Here is a 19,981-nt window from a genome sequence, read left to right as displayed (position 1 = left end):
CAGATCATGACCCCAGAGTCCTGGGATCAAGCCCTGCAGGGGCTCCCTGCTCAGTGAGGAGCCTGCTTCTCCCTCTCCCTCTGCCTGACACTCTGCCTACTTGTGATCTCTCTGTCAAACAGATAAATAAAATCTTTAAAAAAAAATTTTTTTAAACCCAGCTACATGCAAATATGAGGCATTATTACTATATTATTATTTCCAATAATATGCTGAGTGTTTTCTGTTGACTACATCAATTAATACTTAAGTAAGCCTATGAGTTAGGAATAGAATGGCACAGAATAAATCAGCAAATTGCCCAAGGTCCCACAGCTCTAAGTGCTGCAGCCAGGATTTGAATTAAGACAGTATCAGGCCTGAGCCTGTGCTCTGAACCTCTACACCGCATCAACTAAGAAAAATGCCAGCCGTCCACCCAAAACAAAAACTTCCCATGTGTCATGTTGTGATAAGATTGAAAACCTGGTAGGGGCACCTGGCTCAGTCGGTTGGGTGTCTGACTCTTGATTTTGGCTTGGGTCACGATCTCAGGGTCATGGGATCGAGCCCCACGTCCGGCTCAGTGCGAAGTCTGCTTGGGATTCTCTCTCTCTCTCTACCCTTCCCCCCCCACCCCGCTTACACACGTGCATGCATGCTCACTTTCTCGCTCAATAAATAAATATTTTAGGGGCGCCTGGGTGGCTCAGTCGTTAAGCGTCTGCCTTCGGCTCAGGTCGTGATCCCAGGGTCCTGGGATCGAGCCCCGCATCGGGCTCCCTGCTTGGCGGGAAGCCTGCTTCTCCCTCTCCTGCTCCCCCTGCTTGTGTTCCCTCTCTCGCTGTGTCTCTCTCTGTCAAATAAATAAATAAAATCTTTAAAAAAATAAATATTTTAAAAATAAGAAAAAATAAAAAAGATTGATAATAGGGTATTAAGACTCAACATCATTTAACACAAGAACATCTATTAAAAAGGAAAAATAAAAGTGCTTCCTTTTATAACATCCCTTTTCCCTTTTGAGAATGATTTCTCTTTCACTGGAAAAAAAAAAATAAAATAACAGCACTGTCATAGGAAATGTTTCATCTCATAAAGCTCCAGCTAATCAAAAGTTTCCTTCCAATTGCCCCAGCTGTGCAACTGGAAGACATTAAGACTTTGGGGAACTCACAGTTCTCTTGTTAATCTAATATTAAATTGTTCTAATATTTCATTGACTCAAAGATTGCTCTCCAACCTACAGTAGCTTCCTCCTCTGGATGTTCTTTGTCAGGTCTCTCTCGTCTCATTGTAAGGTCTGCAAATAGCCACAAGCCTTCTCGAACACATCATCTCTAAGCCTACCTGATATTGGCCACTCGGCCCAAGGGCTCACCCTAGAGACAGATGCTGTGACAGGCAGAGCGCCAGCCCTGTGGCATGAGTAAGTCAGCCAGGCTCCCTAAGCCTCCCATTCCTCACGGGTTCCATGGGATTCACCGTATCAACTCCAGCTGCTTCCACGGCTGGTGTGCAGATACAATGAGACAAGGTTTGGAAAAGTACTGTGCCAAGTGCAGGACACTGGTTATAGTCTCAAACATCATTTGTGACCAGCCCAGTTGAGTGATGTTGTCAAAAGAGCACACTGTCTGGGCCTCGGTAGTCTCGCTCTCTCACACAGAAATCTAAGAATAGTTTCTTCTCTCATTTTTATTGTTTTTGCCACAGTTCAGGCTCTCTTTCCCTCTTGACTTTCCCTCACTTAAAATCTTTTTTAACTCTTTGCTAAAAAACAAAGAAGCTGCCCCTCTCCCCAGTCAGATGCTTTCACTACTAGAACCAGAGATCCAGACATTCGAATATGCCTTCCCATCCATTCTTTGTGCACTCTCCCCGATGACTCCCACCTTATGCTTCCCTCCTGCCATGACAAGTAGACTCACCTATGACTGAGGCCTAAAATGGGACAGGTCTTCCTGACCCTCGCCCCTGCCCCCACATGAAGTTCTAGATCTTTCTCCATTCTACCTTAATCATTCAGGAAACATTCACTGGATGCCACTCCATGTGCCTGGCCCTGTGCTAGGAACAGAGGATACAAAGTCAAACAGAACACAAACTCCTCAGGAACTTAGGAGTCTAGTGGGAGAGACGGATTACTAACTCAACAATAAACTGACACAGTCTGATAGGACCGATGATAGATACGAGGCCAGAGGAACACCTAAGCCAGTCTGGGGCCGTAACAAGGGAGAGCACTGCAGAGGAGTCCTATGGGATGGCTCTTAAAGAGTGAGTTGGAGTCAGCTAGATGAAGGAGAAGGAAAAGGGCCTCCCAGGTCAAGGGAACAGAGGCATAATTGAGCAGGGCCCTTGCAAGCAAATCCCAAGGAATGGCCAAGCACTGGCTGCATTTGAGGAAGTTCTGGAAAAGAAAATATAGATGTAGGCAGAAATAAATCAAATCCTGAAGGTGGCATTTGCTAAGCTCCGAAGCCATGGGGAACCACTGAAGTCAGGGAGTGGTGGGGTAAGATTTGTGTTTTAGAAGTTCACACTGGTGACTGGGGGAAGGGTAGACGGAAGAGGTCCTAGTGGAAGCAGTAAATGGAGCCTCAGTAAAGTCAGTGCCCTTGAGAATGAAGAGAAAGGCAGGCCCAGGGACAGAGAAGAGAAAGAAGCTCTAGGACTCGCTGACTAATTGCACATGGCAGGGTACGGCAGGGAATGGTAAGCGAGAGGAAGGGGCCTCAGGAAGATGACACACCAGTTTCTGACTTTGGTATTAGGTGAATGAGTAGAGGCACCATTACCAGACAAGCTTAGAGAAAGAGATGTGCTTGTTTTTTGCACCTGTCAAAAGCAATGACGAGGTTAAGGGAAAGAAGTCAAACACAAAAGACTATATGCCATTTGATTCTATTTTCATGAACTTCTCAAGAAGGCAAAACAACATAGCAACAGAAAGCAGATCAGTGGTTGCCAGGGCTGAAGGGTCAGGGCAGGGGACCAACTGCAAAGGACCACAAGAAAAGTTTTCAGGGTTAGCAAATACTGAGAACCAAGGCTAAGATACGAAAAGGAAATGTTACAGAATGGGAGCAGTACATTGTTCTAAGGCCCATATCTTCATTGAGGTGGTGATTACTGAAATTCATGAAACTATACCTCCAAAATGAATGAATTTTATTGTGTGTAAATACCTCAATAGAGCTAGTTTTTTAGTTTTTTATTTTTATTTTTTTAATAAAGCTACTTTTTTTTTTTAAAGATTTTTTATTTATTTATTTGACAGAGAGAGACACAGCGAGAGAGGGAACACAAGCAGGGGGAGTGGGAGAGGGAGAAGCAGGCTTCCCGCGGAGCAGGGAGCCCGATGTGGGGCTCGATCCCAGGACCCTGAGATCATGACCTGAGCCGAAGGCAGACGCTTAACGACTGAGCCACCCAGGTGCCCCAATAAAGCTACTTTTAAAAGCAATGTCCTTGGGGACAGCCAGGTGGAGATGGCAGGGAGCAGAGGTCTAGCTACACAACATGGTTTTGAAACAGTGGGGGAGGGGTTGGTATAAAGTAGGACAAAGGCGGGCGCCTGGGTGGCTCAGTCGTTAAGAGTCTGCCTTCGGCTCAGGTCATGATCCCAGGGTCCTGGGATCGAGTCCCACATCGGGCTCCCTGCTCGGCAAGAAGCCTGCTTCTCCCTCTCCCATTCCCCCTGCTTGTGTTCCTGCTCTCGCTATCTCTCTCTCTGTCAAATAAATAAATAAAATCTTTAAAAAATAATAATAATAATAAAGTAGGACAAAGGCCAAGGACAGTGCATCTTGGAAACCATGAGAGAATGGGTGCAGAGAAGCCCAGCAAGACAGCTCAGAAGAAACAACTAGAGACCTAGAAAGTCCAGCAGGAGAAACATGAACACAAGTTGAGGTAGAGTTTTTAAAAGAGGACAGTAATCAACAGAGTAGCACCCCCGGAGAGCTCCAGAAAGACAGAAGCTAAACTAGAGAGCATCACTGGCTTTGTCTACCTGGAAGACTTTGATGGAGGCAAAGTCAGAGATTTCCCTCCCTTGTCCTGCTACTAGAATAACTAGATCACCCCGAAACAGCAGTTTTTAAACATTTTTTTTTTAACAGCAAAGTTGTTGAGGAAGATGGCAAAGTACTTTCTGTGACCAATCCCAAATGTGCTGACTTGCAAAATCTTTCTGATTTGGGTCCTGAAATCCAATTTACAAACACTCTGGCTGTGGGTATACCTTTCTGGTCACGTGGCTGTTAGGTGAAAATTAAAATAAATTAGAACTGCAGAAGCACCCTCTACCCGAAAGCAAATGGGTGCCAGGTAATAGCGCCAAGGCTTGAGGCCAGGGACTGAAAACCTGTGAGGGTCACAGACTGGAAAGACACAGAACATACGAGACCTGCCACGCTCAACACCCAGAACTAAGGCTGAGAGGAAGAGGAAAATTTAGAGGGCAGGGGATTATATATATTTTAGGCCAAGAGTGACACCCAGTGTTCACAGAGATCACTCCAGGCTCCCAACAGCTTCTCTTTCTGTTCAGGGCACAGAAGACAGCTGGTTCCGGGCATGACCCAGACGGAGCTGCCCTCTGGCTTCCCAGGTCAGGAAGGCAAGCAGGGCTGAGGGGTGGTGGGAGTTAGGTGACAGGGATGAGTTAGCTGGACCCTAAGAAGCAGAGTGGCCCACAATTCCACCTCGTGATGACAGCTGTGAAGAGAGAGCCTGACCATCTCTAAAGCACTTCTGCATGCATTGCCTATTCTGACCCTCACTGCAACCTTAGTGGGCAGGCAGGGCAAGAGGTCAGCCCCATTTTCTGGAAAGAAGACTAAGCTGCAGAGAAGTTAACAGATTTAACTACAAACCTAGGTCTCCTGTCCTAAGTGCTCATTCCTTAACACCAGGCCATCAGGACTTGGCCAGGAAGATGCTGGAGATACAGGGGCAGGGGGACCTGGAGTCTCACATGTGGAGCCCCAAACACTAAATAGGACACAGCCTCTGAGCAATCCCATGGTCACTCAGTAAACACAGACTTCTGGAGCACTCACATGTGCCAGGCAATACCCGTCTGAGAACAAAAGACAGTCCTTTCTTTTCCTGAAAAGGTCTGTAATCTATCCAGCGAAGCAGATGAGCAAGATGAGATGGGACGGGACAGGACTGTGATGGGCTGGCCCAAGTACAGCAGGGGCCCAGCTTCCCAGAGGAGGATGAAGAACTGCCCAGACGCGCTTCTGCTCCAGACACAAAGCACGAGCCCTCAGCCACGGGCAGCTCAGCAAGCCCTCTCACCTGCACACCCGACCTCCTCTGCACACCACTCTCCTTTCCAAAAAGGAGAGAAAGTGAAGAAGAAAATCCACCTTCAGTGAACCTAGGAAACAGCCAAAAACCCAAAGCCCAGTGGATGGAGAGTAAGAGCAGTCCGGGCCAAGTCAAAGGGGGAGGCAGAGAATGGCCTTGGGAAGTGAACAGTTCTAGAGAAGTCTGCACATACCACGGAAGGCCAAGCCAGCAACCATTAAGTTAAGCAAGGTTGGGGCCTCTTGGAACTCAACTGGCACCACGAAGGGACAGGGGAAACAGGAAGCCGAGTGAGAAATCTTTATAAAACTAGCCCTCAGTGAGGCCAGGTAGCAAACAGCCCTGCCACTTCAAAACGAAGACAGCTGAAAAGAAAGAAATGCTAAACGCTATCCAAAAACCCCGTGACAATGCAGGATTTTCTGGTGAGTAAGCAGACTTGCTGCTCACGCCGAAAATAGGAATATGGAGAATGGAAAACATGAAGCAGAGATAAACTCTCTGCAGAAGGCAGAGCAAAGTCTGTGAAAAAGTATTTCAAGGACTTGTATTTTGGGCAAAAAGGTGACCAGAGATTGCTGGGGTGGGCAGTGTGGGAGAGGAACTCATGCTATAAATAATCTGAAAGTACGGGCAAGAGATAAAAACATCTTTTCGATGCACAGCTAAGCTCACAGCAAAGTAAGAGAAATCCACAAGGTCTCAAAACGAAGTGGGAACAGAAAGGAGACCGAGGAGAGAGTCTTGGGCTACTCTAGAATTTTCTGCCCAGAACCTAGAAGCCCTGTTTTACAAGGCCAGATACTGAGAGACCCCAGGTGGAGGCTAGAAGTGGGACCTCTGCGTGCATCCAGGAACTCCAAAGAGCTACACCCTTGGAGGTGGGCGCGCTGGGGGGAAATGTCCACCTGGGGGCTGAGAGGGAAATCGGTCTCAGGCCACAGCTCTGGATTGAAAAAAAAAGAGGCTCACTGGGAATTTAGAAGCACAAGCCTTCCCTCCTATAGGAGGGCTTTGAAACTACACTATCTATATGCAGGGGACTCCAAAGGGAAAATTAACTTCAAGTGCTTCACTGTCAAAATCACCTTCCGTACCTGGCAGATGCAAAGGCAAAATCGCTCAAACCCCACAGGATTCCCACAGTCAGCGAAATATGATCAAATCAAAAAATTACCAAAAACTTAAGAAACAAACTACCTGGAAAGGATCAACAACAACAACAACAACAACGCAAAGATTTAGAACCCAAATGACTCACATATAAAATGATCAGGTACAAAATATAAAATAAGTAAGAACAGAAGAAGACACAAGTCAACTAAAACATTTGTCCAAGGATGTTCATGGCAGCTTTTTTTTTTTTATTTATAATGGCCAGCATCTATCTGGAAACAGCCCAAATGTTCATCCATAAGAATGGATAAGCCAACTGTGGTATAACTCACTCAAGGAAATTTTTACTCAACAATAAAAAAGGAAATGAATTAAAGAATGAACCGTAACGTGGATGAATCTCAGAAACATTAGGCTGAGAAAAGGAAAGCAGATTCAGAAGCCACACATACAACCTGTATGATTCTATTTATATAAAGTTCAAAAATAGGTAAAACTAATCTATGGGTTCTTATAAATATCAAAACATATGGGGGAGAAGGAGGAGAACTGGAAAGATACATGGGGGAGCTTTCTGGATTTATGGAAATATACATATGCTGATTAGGATAATGGTTTCACAGGACATACAATTATCAAAATTTATCAAATTGCACTGCTACAATTTGTGCATTTTATTGTATATTAGTTAATCTTGATAAAATATACACACACATATTTAAATGGAAATCATGTTCCAGTCCATAAAAAGTGATCAAGAACATCTGAAAAAAAATTCAGAAAGGAATTCTAGAAATAAAAATAATCACTGAATTCAAAAACTGAACAGGTTCTGCTTCAAGCTAAGCTATCAGACCAAGTCGTCTCTCAAGAACGTTTTAAAAAGTAGGAGAGCGTAGTTGTTATTTTTTTTATTCTTATGTTAATCCCCATACATTACATCATTAGTTTTAGATGAACGTAGTTGTTATTTTAAAAGACACTTTTAAACACTGGAGAGCTACTGGGATGCCTGGGTGGCTCAGTTGGTTAAGCATCTGCCTTCGGCTCAGGTCATCATCTCAGGGTCCTGGGATCGAACCCCGTGACAGGCTCGGTGGGGAGTCTGCTTCTCCCTCTCCCTCTCCCTCTGCCGCTTGTGCTCTCTCGCTTGCTCACTCACACTCTCTCTCAAATGAATAAATAAAATCTTTAAAATAAAAAAATAAACACTGGAGAGCTACCAAAACAGTGAGAACTTGAACCTAAGACCTCAAAGAGAAAAGACACGTAGACATGAGAGTCAGATATTTAGCTGTGCTTTTCCCTCTTAACAGTATTTGTTGAAAGTGACCAAATGAGAATGTGGGAGGTTGTCAAGAACATGACAACAAAGAAGTTGCGAAGCTAAGCCAAACTCTTGGTAGTCTTGTGGGCTGGGGAGATAAACGGGGGAGTTCAGAACACCGTACCTTATCCCCAGGCTTTCAGGTGGGAGCCTAGCAGAGTTTCATCCTAATAGAGCGATAGCCCCCACCCAGACCAAAACCAGCATCAAATCAGTGGAATTTAAAAATGAATTAAATCGGGGCACCTGGGTGGCTCAGTCGTTAAGCGTCTGCCTTCGGCTCAGGTCATGATCCCAGGGTCCTGGGATAGAGCCCCGTGTCTCGGGGCTCCCTGCTCCGAAGGGAGCGTGCTTCTCCCTCTCCCACTCCCCCCGCTTGTGTTCCCTCTCTCGCTGTATCCCTCTCTGTCAAAAAATAAATAAAAATCTTTTTTAAAAAATATGAATTACAGGGTGCCTGGGTGGCTCAGTTGGTTGGGCGACTGCCTTCGGCTCAGGTCATGATCCTGGAGTCCCGGGATCGAGTCCCGCGTCGGGCTCCCTGCTCAGCAGGGGGTCTGCTTCTCTCTCTGACCCTCCCCCCTCTCATGCTCTCTATCTCAGTCTCTCTCTCAAATAAATAAATAAAATCTTAAAAAAAAAAAAATATGAATTACAGCTTCACCTAGCACAACTGCCTGCCTGAAGCAGAAGTGAATCATCTTCCGAGGAAGATACCATCCACAGCCTCAAATTATTTCTACAATGTCTCTCATTCAATGAAAAACCAGGTACGGGCTCCAGAGGGCCTCGAAAACCAAGGAAGCAGGGCTGCCATCAGTGCAGCGCCAGCAGCCTCCAGATGCTCAAGAAGGTTACAACGGCCTGGGAGATGCCCGAGCATGAGAGCAAAGGTAACAGAACGGCCACATTTCTTTACTCAGGCAGCAGCGGACTTCAGCTCTAGCGTTGCATACCCTCAGGGACACCAGCATCAGCCAGCTGGGCCCCCCCTCAGGGGTCTGGATCTCAGACCCAGGAGGCCCTTCCCCTGGAGCTCAGACACCAGCACCAGATGAGCTGTAAGGACCTGCTCCCCAGAGGTCTACACTGCAGCTTCGTGAGGCCCCCCTCCACGCCTGCAAGTTTTAGCAACTCTAGCCCCTTACCTTTGCTCCTCCAGCTTTAGGAATGATATCTGCACTCACTACCTCTTTAACACTTGAGACTCCTTTTTTTGGTTTGTTTTCAGAAACCGAGTCAACAAATTTATACCTGGTTAACAATTCTTCATATTAAATTTTCTCTGTTAAAATAAGGGGTGTATCTCCCCAATCAGTCAGGTCTTCTTTGATTCCGCCTCTTCACTATTTTACAGTTTATAGCAGACAAATCTTGTACACAGAGTTAATAGATACAGATCTCATGACTTCATTTTCTTAGTGCTATCTTAAATGGCACTTTAAAAGTGACTTAAGGAGGGCGCCTGGGTGGCTCAGTTGGTTAAGCGACTGCTTTCGGCTCAGGTCATGATCCTGGAGTCCCTGGATCGAGTCCCGCATCGGGCTCCCTGCTCGGCAGGGAGCCTGCTTCTCCCTCTGACCCTCCCCCCTCTCATGTGCTCTCTCTCTCTCATTCTCTCTGTCCCAAATAAATAAATAAAATCTTTAAAAAAAAAAAAAAATTAAGTGACTTAAGGATTGAAGGACTCATTATAGTTGTCAAGTGTCCCCAGATTCATCTATAGATTCAGTATAATCCAAATCAAAATCCTAGTGGCCTTTTTCCCAGAAATTAATAAGCTGATTCTAAAATTTATATAGAAAAGCAAAAGGAATCCAATTAACCAAAACAATTTTATTTTATTTTATTTTTAAGATTATTTATTTATTTATTTGACAGAGAGAGACACAGCGAGAGAGGGGACACAAGCAGGAGGAGAGGGAGAAGCAGACTTCCCGCCGAGCAGGGAGCCCGATGCAGGACTCGATCCCAGGACCCTGGGATCATGACCTGAGCCACCCAGGCGCCCCAACCAAAACAATTTTAAAAAGGAGGAACAAAGCTGGAGGACGCACACTACCCAATTTCAAAACTTGATATAAGGCTGAAGTAATCAAGACAGCTTGATACTAGTGAAAGTACAGACATACAGACGAGTGGAACACAATAGACATAATAGAGCCTCACTTATGTGACCAGCTGATTTTCAACAAAGATGTCAAGGCAAACCAATGGAGAAAAGGTAGCTTTTCAACAAGTGGTACTGGACAACCAGACATCCATATACAAAACAAACATACCAAAAAAAAAAAAATCTGATCCATCTCACACACCATAAACATTTTCAGATAAATACTAGCAGTTTTTATCATGGACTATCTTCACTAAAGAAACTTCAGAAAGAAAAAAACTGTGTTGCAAAAAGGAAAAATGAGAGGAGAAATTGATAAGCGTGGGTAAATTTACACAATTATTATCTGTATTAAAATAGTAATAATATCTCATTTTTAGGGCTTTAAAATGATTTAAAAATACTACATAAATCGGGGCGCCTGGGTGGCTCAGTTGGTTGAGCGACTGCCTTCGGCTCGGGTCATGATCCCGGAGTCCTGGGATCGAGTCCCACATTGGGCTCCCTGCTCGGCAGGGAGCCTGTTTCTCCCTCTGACCCTCTTCCCTCTCATGCTGTTTCTCTCTCTCTAGCTCTCTAATAAATAAATAAATAAAATCTTTAAAAAAAAAATATTACATAAATCATCTAATATAAGGAAGGGCAACTGGAGTTTAGACAAAATACCTCTGTATTTTTCAGGGAAATTATAAAAGTGCTCGATGATTTTAGCTTTTAAGTTAAACACGTATATTAAAATATGAAGAGCAACTGTTAAAAATTTAAGCCATTAAAATGTTTTAAAAACAAAGCATACAACTTCCAAAACAGTAGAGACAGATGGAATTAAACAAAATGTAAATGAATCCCAAGATTGCTAAGAAAGGAGAGGGAAAAGCATTGAAACCATGGGCAAATAGCCCAAAAATGATACATAAATATATAGGAGTGATCATAAAGAAGAAAACTTGATGACACTTAGCAGTTAAAGAGATCATCATTTTGGATGGCAAACAAAATCCAGCTCTATGCTACTTATAAAAGATACACCTAAAATAGGACACAGAATATTAGAGAGTAAAAGACTGAGAAACCACCATGACTGAGGCATACCATGTATACATTAACTGGACAGATGGCTCCACAGTAACATCAGACAAGACACAATTCAACGAAAAACATTATTACAAATAAAGAAAATCACTAGTAATAAAAAAAAATGTTGATTCTCAGGAAGATAGAACAATTCTACATTTGTCGTAGCTAATAACCCACCTTCAAAATATATCAAGCAAAAATTGACAGGATTAATAAATTCAACATCATAATAAAATCTTTTAATGCACCTTTCTCAGTTACTGAAAAGATCAAACAGTCAAATATTAGTGAAGCTATAGATGTGAACAGTGCATTCATAAGCTAGATCTCATGGACGGTGATAGGACTCTTCTCCCAATAATTAGAGACTATGCATTCTTCTCAATTCCATGTTGAACACAAAAAATAGACTAGATATTAGGGAGGCCATAAAGCAAGTTTCTATAAAGTCCAAAGAATCTATCTGAAACGGCTCACATTTTCTGATCACGATGCAATTAATTCAAAAACACCAAAAGCAAACAAACACAAACACTTTAAAAATGCACATTACCAAACAGAGCAGCCGATATCCCCGGTGGAGCTTGAGCTCAGAGGCAAAAATAACTAGACTCCTGAGAGTTGGAACAACCTCAGAAAAAAGTCAACAAACTGAAGAAACATATACCCATATGAAAAAGAAATATTAAAACAGAGGAACTAGGGTTTTTTTTTTTTTTAAGTAAGCATAGAAGTGTAATAAGATGTTAGTAATGAAAACAAAAATTTGAAATTATTTTAAAAAACAAAAAAGAAATATTAGATTTGATGACTATAATAGTTGAAATAAAAATCACAATAGATAGAATATACAGGAGGATGGATTCAACTGAAAATATAAATTGGTTAGTTTGAAAATTAGATTGAGAAACTGTCCCAAAATCAAGCAGGAAAAATTAAGGAGATAAAGATTTAAATCAAAAAAAAAACTATCTATTAAATAATAATTGTAGGCCAACATCTGAAAAACAGGGTCCCCAGAAGACAAGGAAAGATTTGAAAAAATAATGAAGATAAATGTCCTATAATGAAAGAAAATGAACAAGTTTGAAAGGGTTCAAGGAGCACCAAACACTATAGCGAAGTACAAGAATATCAAAATAGGGAGAATAAATTAACATTTGCCATTGGAAATTTTAATATACCCCTCTCCGAAGGTGATAAATCAAGTAGACAGAAATAAGCAAAGATACTAAAGATTAGAACAATACACTGAATAAGTATGAGCTATCATTGGAATGACTCTATGCCCTCATTTGCCCCAGACAGTACTCGTTAATGCCTGTTGCCCGGGCTAATTATTCATAGTGGCCCCTTTCACTCTCAAGCGTGTCCTTAGTTTGGACAATAAATTAACATGGCCATGCTGGGCTATTGGATGCATTTAGAACTTTACGCTCAACAGCAGAGAATGCAATTTTATTAGCAGCTATGTAAGGTTTACAAAAGTAGGGCGCCTGAGTGGCTCAGGTGGTTAAGCGTCTGCCTTCAGCTCAAGTCATGATCCCAGGGTCCCGGGATCGAGCCCCGCATCAGGCTCCCTGCCCGCATCAGGCTCCCTGCTCCTTGGAAGCCTGCTTCTCCCTCTGCCTCTCTCTCTCTCTCTCTCATGAATAAATAAATAAAATCTTAAAAAAAAAAAATTTACTAAAGTAGACCTTATATTAGGCTATAAAAGAAAGCTCAATATAAGTCCATTCATTTAGTCTTTCTTTCATTCAGCAAATATTTTTGAGCGCCTACCATATGACTTGGCATCTTTCTAGCCTCGGGAACGCAACCAAGATGCTAGATGGCAAAGTTCTATGGCAACTGTTCGCGCTACGTGCTAACAGCAGTATAGCCAGGAATACCACCCTGCACCACGCACACGGGCCTGGAAGTCTATCCTAACAGCTACCCGAAAGCTTTACATGACACATCCTATGTGCCACAGCAACAGTCTCGTACAACAGCGAACAAAACACACAGACATCTTGCCCTCCTGGAGCTTATATTCTAATAGAGACGGAAGATGAACAAAATAGGGACACCTGGGTGGCTCAGTCTGTTAAGCATCTGCCTTAAGCTCGGGTCATGATCCCCAGGTCCTGGGATGGAGCCCGGCATCCGGCTCCCTGCTCAGCGGGGTGTCTGCTTCTCCCTCTCTCTGCTTATGTTCTCTCTCTCTCTCTCTCAAATAAATAAATAAAATCTTTTTAAAAAGTGAAAGAAATGAAGGAGAACTGCAGAAGCAATGCCCCTGAGTAGACATGAGCAGACAGGACAGAATGCCAAATTTAGGAGTCTGAGATTTATACTGAATGTAACAGGAAGGACGACCCAGCATAAGGGGGCAGACAGGGGAGGGTCAATGTGGTGGTGGATGCTGATGGAACTTTCCTTCTGATTTCTTCAACTGTCCACAGAAATAAGAGGTGAGATCTTTGGGTGTAAGAAAGTGGTGTTGCAGGTCATAGCAGGAAGTGAAAAATAATACAAAAGGTCATCCCGCGGAGAGAAGCGAGGTAGTCACCAGCACGCTGCCCAGGCCAGGCCCAGACCCCGGCCCCGGCCCCAGGTCGCAGGTCCCAGCTCCAAGGTCCCAGCCCCCAAGTCCCAGGCCCCAGGTCCCAGCCCCTAGGCCGCAGCCCTCAGGACCCAACCTGCAGGCTCCAGGTCCCAGGCCCCAGCCCGGAGGCCCCAACCCCGAGGCCCCAGCCCGCAGGCCTCAGGTCCCAAGTCCCCGGCCCCAGCCCTCAGGACCCAACCCTCAAGACCCAGCCTGCAGGCCCCAGGTCCCAGACTCTAAGGCCCCAGCGCCAAGCCCCAGCCTTCAGGACGCAGCCTGCAGGCCCCAGGTCCCAGACTCTAAGGCCCCAGCCCGCAGGCCCCAAGCTCAGCCCAGCCTACAAAGCGTCAGCTATTGCTGCCTGCACGTGCTACGCCGCCTACCCACCGAGCAGCTCATCCTTACGAGCGGGGGGGGGGGGCCCGGGGTCACCGAGCCGCCGAAGCGCCCGCACCGCCGAAGCCGCGCGGGCCACCGGCTCACCCCAGACGCACACGGCTCTGGCCAAATTGAGACAGAGGACAAATTGCCTTCCAAAGGCGTCCTGCTCTCGCCCCTCGGTGTGGGGAAACTCGAGGCCGCCAACGCCCCCCACCCCAACACACACACGTCGTCTGCCCAGAAGCCCGAGGGCTCCGGACTCACCTCGCCTCCACGCGGTTGCGGGCCACTCCGGCGTCGCGGGGTCACTGCGGCGCGTCCCCCTCGGCCTCGGCGTCTTCGGGCCCGCTCCTCGCGAGGGAGCCGCTCGCCCGCAGGCCCGGGCGCAGCGTGAGGGGCGCGGCCCCGGGAAGCGCGGGGGACCCGCCAGGCGGTGGGCGCGCTCTCCGGCCTCGGGGCGCCACGGGCTCGCGTCCTGCCTGCCCGCACGCAAAGCGCCGTAATGCGGCCGCTGGCGCAGGCCCGAGCCGCGCGGCCGTGAACGGAGGCCGGCGTGGGCAGCGAACCTGGCTGCGGAAATAACCCCAAACATCTACGCGACTGGCCAAATGGGGGAACCGGGAGACGAAGGAGGACAAAACCTCCAAATTTAAATGAGATACGGAAGCATCTACATCTAGGACATAGCAGGAAAATGAGAAGCGGGGCAAGTTTCTGTGCTTGGACTCAGCGTGGCAAAGGAGCAGGTGAGTGTGCCCTGCGCGCCTGGGACTCGGCAGCCCCCGCCCCGCGCACTCTCTGTCCTCAGTGCGCTGTGAAATGGGTACAGTAGCAACCGTGGGTTCCGATCGCAGGCCCCCAGGTGTCCGTGCGCTTCACACAGGGGCCTTGTTCATACCAGTTCGTTTTGCAACAATTTCCCGGGGCTTTTATCAAAATCCTGTGACGTTTTCTTTCGGATGTGCCAGACTGAAATTGTAAACAAAAGAAAAAAAACAAGGATCCCAGAACTAGCCATTAATGTATATTTGGGTACTTCTAAGCAGTAGGTCAAATTTTATCAAGGTCTTTTAGCTTCTTGTGCAGATGCAAAAAAGAAATACTGGGTCAACATGAAGCAGGCTTTACACTGGTTACATAGATTTTTTAATCTGATTTATTAGTCTTTATGTTTTAAAAAAAAATTTTAAGAGCTTAGTGGACGTATGATTGACATGTAAACAACTGCATATATTTAAAGTGTACAACTTCAGGGGCGCCTGCGTGGCTCAGATGGTTAAGCGCCTGCCTTCGGCTCAGTGCATGATCCCAGGCTCCTGGGATCGAGTCCCACATCGGGCTTCTTGCTCAGCGGGAAGCCTGCTTCTCCCTCTCCTTCTACTGCTCCCCCTCCTTGTGCTCTCTCGCTCTCTCTGTCAAATAAATAAATAAATAAAAAGTGTACTACTTCAGGGGTGCCTGCGTGGCTCAGTCCATTAAGTGGCTGCCTTTGGCTCAGGGTCTTGGGATCCTGATCTCAGGGTCTTGGGATCCAGTCCCACGTGGGGCTCCCTGCTCAGTGGGGAGCCTGCTTCTCCCTCTCCTCCTGTTCCTTCTCTCTCTCTCTCTCTCGCTATCTGTTGCTATCTCTGTCTCTCTCAAATAAATAAATAAAATCTTTAAAAAAAAAAAGATGTTAAAATTGGGAAAAGAGTCACTTTTTTCCTTTTTTTTCTTTTTTAAAATTATTTAAATTCCATTTAGTTAACATATAGTCTATCATTAGTTTCAGGGGTAGAATTTAGTGATTCATCGGTTGCATATAACACCCAGTGCCCATTACATCAAGTGCCCTCCTTAATGCCCATCACCCAGTTACCCCATCCCCCCACTCACCTCCCCTCCAGCTACCCTCAGTCTGTTTCCTAGAGTTCAGTGTCTCTTATGGTTTATCTCCCTCTCTGATTTCATCTTCTTTATTTTTCCTTTCCTTCCCCTATGTTCATCTGTTTTGTTTCTTAAATTCTACATATGAGTGAAAACATGGTATTTGTCTCTCTCTGGCTTATTTCACTTAGCATAATACTCTCTAGCTCCATCCATGTCATTGTAAATGGCAAGATTATATTCTGTTTGATGGCTGAGTAATATTCCACCACACACACACACACACACACACTACATTTTCTTTGTCCATTCATCTGTCGATGGGCTCGTTCCATATTTTGGCTATTGTGGACATTGCTGCTATAAACATTGGGGTGCATGTGCTCCTTCGAATCACTATGTTTGTATCCTTTGGATAAATACCTACTAGTGCAACTGCTGGGTTGTGGATAGTCCTATTTTCAACTTTTTGAGGAACCTCCATACTGTTTTCCAGTGTGGCTGCACCAGTTTGCATTCCCACCAACAGTTAAGATATGAGCCTCGCATAAAACCATCCCTACGATCAAAATAGTGAATATATCCAGCCCTCGGAAGGGTTTCCTTGTGCCCCTTTATAATACTTCACTTCTGCCCTGTCTTCCCCCTACCCTTCAGGCAGCCACTGATTTACATACTGACACGGTAGATTAGTTTGCATTTTCTAGAAAGTTACAGAAATAGAAGCATACAGTGTTTACTCTTTACTATCTGGTTTCTGCCACTCCATATGATTACCTTGAGGTTCATTCCTGGTCTTACATGTATATTAATATTTCATTCCTCTTATCAATAAGTAAGTAATATTTCATTTGTATGAATGCATCACATTTTATTTGTCTATTTATAGATATATTGGCTGTTTCCAGTTTGGACTATTACAAATAAATCTGTTATGAATATTCTTTAATAATAATAATAGAAAGTATGAACAAAATATTGCCTATAAAAGTAGGAGCCGGTCAGTGAAACATTTTGAAAACATGATAGGATTGCAGCTCAGGAACAACAGTAATGAATTTAGAGTGAGATCAATCAGCATGGTTTTGCGTATTTTTCCAGCTGTCTTCAACTGCAGGAGTACAAGCTTAGAGAAGACGGAGAATTACATTCAACCAAGTTAGAGTTTTGCTCTGAGAATACAACAAGGCAAAAGAGGGGCAAGATATTTGAGAGTGCGTGCAAGAGAGGATGTTCGTGGGCCAGTTAATGTTGTTTATGTTTGTGTTTGAGTATACATGTAAATATACAGGTAATTTTGTAATGATAATATCAGTAAGTATCACTGATACATTAGTTATTTTCCTCTTATGGTTTCAATCCTTTTCTGCACCACACTGCCAGCTTAAGAAACTCCCAGCTCACACGGAAAGAGAGAAAGGAGAAAGAGGGGACAGGTGGTTTATTTGCAGGACTCTGGGGCACTCCGGAAAGGCTATTTGAACATAGTTGAAGGGAATAAAAATAGAATATACATGGTGAAGACATTCAAATATGGACCCACATTCCAATTCAGCTGCACTAGCAGGCAAGTCACCAACATTGTTTTCCCACCTGGAAAATGGGATCATAGGGCGCCCGGGTGGCTCAGTCATTAAGCATCTGCCTTCGGCTCGGGTCATGATCCCAGGGTCCTGGGATCGAGTCCCACATCGGGCTCCCTGCTCGGCGGGAGGCCTACTTCTCCCTCTCCCACTCCCCCTGCTTGTGTTCCCTCTCTCGCTGTGTCTCTCTCTGTCAAATAAATAAATAAAATCTTTAAAAAAAAAAAATGGGATCATACATAATGTGCCCACATCACAGAGTTGTAATGATAGCTGTAAGCTCTTGGGAGAGCAGAGGGTGTGTCTATCTCATCCCTTATGTGAAACCCTGTTCACTGGGTTTCAAACCTAATTCTCTCACGTGTCAACACCCACTGATGGTTAAATGCTAGCTCGAGCGATCAACGTGAAAGAACGTCTTTAAACTAGCAAGTGGTACCCAAATGTTAAAAATCCGTTCCTTTTCTAACTAATGTCCCCTCCCTTCCCCACACTGTTATTACTCCAGCAATGACCCTGAAACAAGCCCACCCTTCAACCTAAAAGTTTCCCCCAGGCCTCCTCCGCCAGTGTGATGTCCCAAGCGTAGAGTCAACCAGCCCACAGTCAAGGACAACAGTGGTTCCAGCATCCCCCAGTGACAGTTAAGATCTCCTAGACCACCGAAGTCACAATACTCCCAACATTTCTCATCTACCAGTATCCCCCAGGGCCACTCCTAGCATGGAAGCAGGTCTCCGGGAATATCTAACAGCCCTAATCTCCAGAAGGCCTCCCCAGTCAGACAGGTCTCACTCCTGATCTCACCTTCTCTGGCGTCTCTGGCTCAGCCCAGCTCCTCAGCCCAGGGCTCCCGTCCTACTCCAGCCCGGGGCTCACATCTCATTAGGCAACCCCACTTCACCCTCCTAGCAGATGCTGGAGGAAGAATAGAACCTGGTGGGCAGCAACCACATCATTAGCCCCTTCACCTTTACTTGTTCATGGACTCTAAAATTGATGTATGTGGTAGCCTGAGAGTAAACCAGGATGAATCCAACAGAACACTGCCCTTGTCCATTCATTAGATAAATGTAACAAAGTGCAGGTGATGGGAAGGCAGACTTTGAGTTAAAAACCTGACAAGCTTGCTTCAGCACCCATCAGGTCAGGATAATAGGGTCTTTTGCTCAGGGTCGTTGGGGGGCTCAAGGAAAGCATTGACTAGCCTAGTAACTGGCACTTTGCACTTCACCAAATGTCAGCTCCCCTCCTCCTCTGACCCAGTGCATCCAGTTGCAGCCACAATCCCCAGAACCACATAGAAGCTTTTTTCTTAATGCTCTTTCATTACTGCATGAAGAAAATTAACATTTCCCTGGGTATTTTCCCCTTACCTGACCCTTCTTAGAATCGCTCTGGGATGACCCACACACACACACACCTTTTTACAGAGGCTAAGCAATGTCAGGTAACTTTCTCAAGGTCACATAGCTCCTATGAGGCTTAGCTGAGATTCAAGCCTAATTCTTTGAAACTCCAAAGTCTACTTTTTATTCTTCCCACGGCACTCCCCTCCAAAGGGATGTATGTGAATCAGAAGCACAAACCGGTCGAAATGATTATACAACATCAAGGAAAGAAAGTCATCAGGCAGGAAGGGCAGTTTACTCAAGGGACATCTTTTTTTTTTTTTTTTCAGGATACAGATCCCTTTGCTTTCTTTTTTTTTTTTAATTTTATTATGTTAGTCACCATACAACACATCATTAGTTTTTGATGTGGTGATCCATGATCCATTGTTTTCGTATAACACCCAGTGCTCCATGCAGTACGTGCCCTCCTTAATACCCATCACCGGGCTAACCAATCCCTCCTCCCCCTCCCCTCTAAAACCCTGTTTGTTTTTCACAGTCTCTCATGGTTCATCTCTCCCTCCAATTCCCCACCCTCCTCATTTTTCCCTTCCTTCTCCTAATGTCCTCCATGCTATTGCTGGTATCCAAGATCTATAAAGAACTTCTCAAACTCAACACCCAAAAAACAAATAAGTCAAAAAGTGGACAGAAGATATGAAAAGACACTTCTCTCAAGGGACATCTTTATCATATACTTGAATATCCTATCCTCGAGTGTCCTCTCATCTGGCTTTCCCTCTCACTCCACAAGGTGGCAATATTCCACAAAGTGAGGGGTACAGCAACCCTGTTTAGCTGGAATCCAAGGGTCTCAACGTGGCAACCTCGTGTAAGCACCTGCTAGGAAAAACACTCACTGCTAAGTACACTGAAACGCTGAGCAGAACGTACATGAGCATCACAACAGAAAAAACCTCCTTCCACGCTGCTCACCCCCAGAAGACAAACAGGTGCACTCTCTCAGGGGCTTGGCTGACACTGTTTCCACATTACAAGTCAAGTCAGAAAAACAAGAAAAAAGAATGAAAAGGGTGTAAGAAGACAAGAGGAGGGCGCCTGGGTGGCTCAGTCGTTAAGCGTCTGCCTTCGGCTCAGGTCATGATCCCAGGATCCTGGGATCGAGTCCCGCATCGGGCTCCCTGCTCAGCAGGGAGTCTGCCTCTCCCTCTACTCCTCCCCCCTGCTCATGATCTCTCTCTCTCGCTCTCTCTCAAATTAAAAAAAAAA

At 45.2% G+C, this 19,981-nt stretch overlaps 1 long non-coding RNA gene across 1 annotated transcript in view; it reads right to left on the bottom strand.

The window, feature by feature from the left end:
- Positions 1-3,680: 3,680 nt before the first annotated feature.
- The window catches only part of LOC145715962 (uncharacterized), a 223,205-nt gene continuing 206,904 nt past the window's right edge, over positions 3,681-19,981 (bottom strand). Inside the window, exon 4 of the long non-coding RNA XR_014138286.1 lies at positions 3,681-3,715. This is a non-coding gene — a long non-coding RNA (uncharacterized LOC145715962). The remainder of the gene's footprint in view (positions 3,716-19,981) is intronic.

Source organism: Leptonychotes weddellii, chromosome 10, assembly GCF_054177405.1.
Source record: "Leptonychotes weddellii isolate Sample4059 chromosome 10, ASM5417740v2, whole genome shotgun sequence".
Taxonomy (NCBI): Eukaryota; Metazoa; Chordata; class Mammalia; order Carnivora; family Phocidae; genus Leptonychotes; species Leptonychotes weddellii.
Note: the sequence above shows the minus strand (reverse complement) of the source record. Positions and strands in the feature narration are given on the sequence as shown.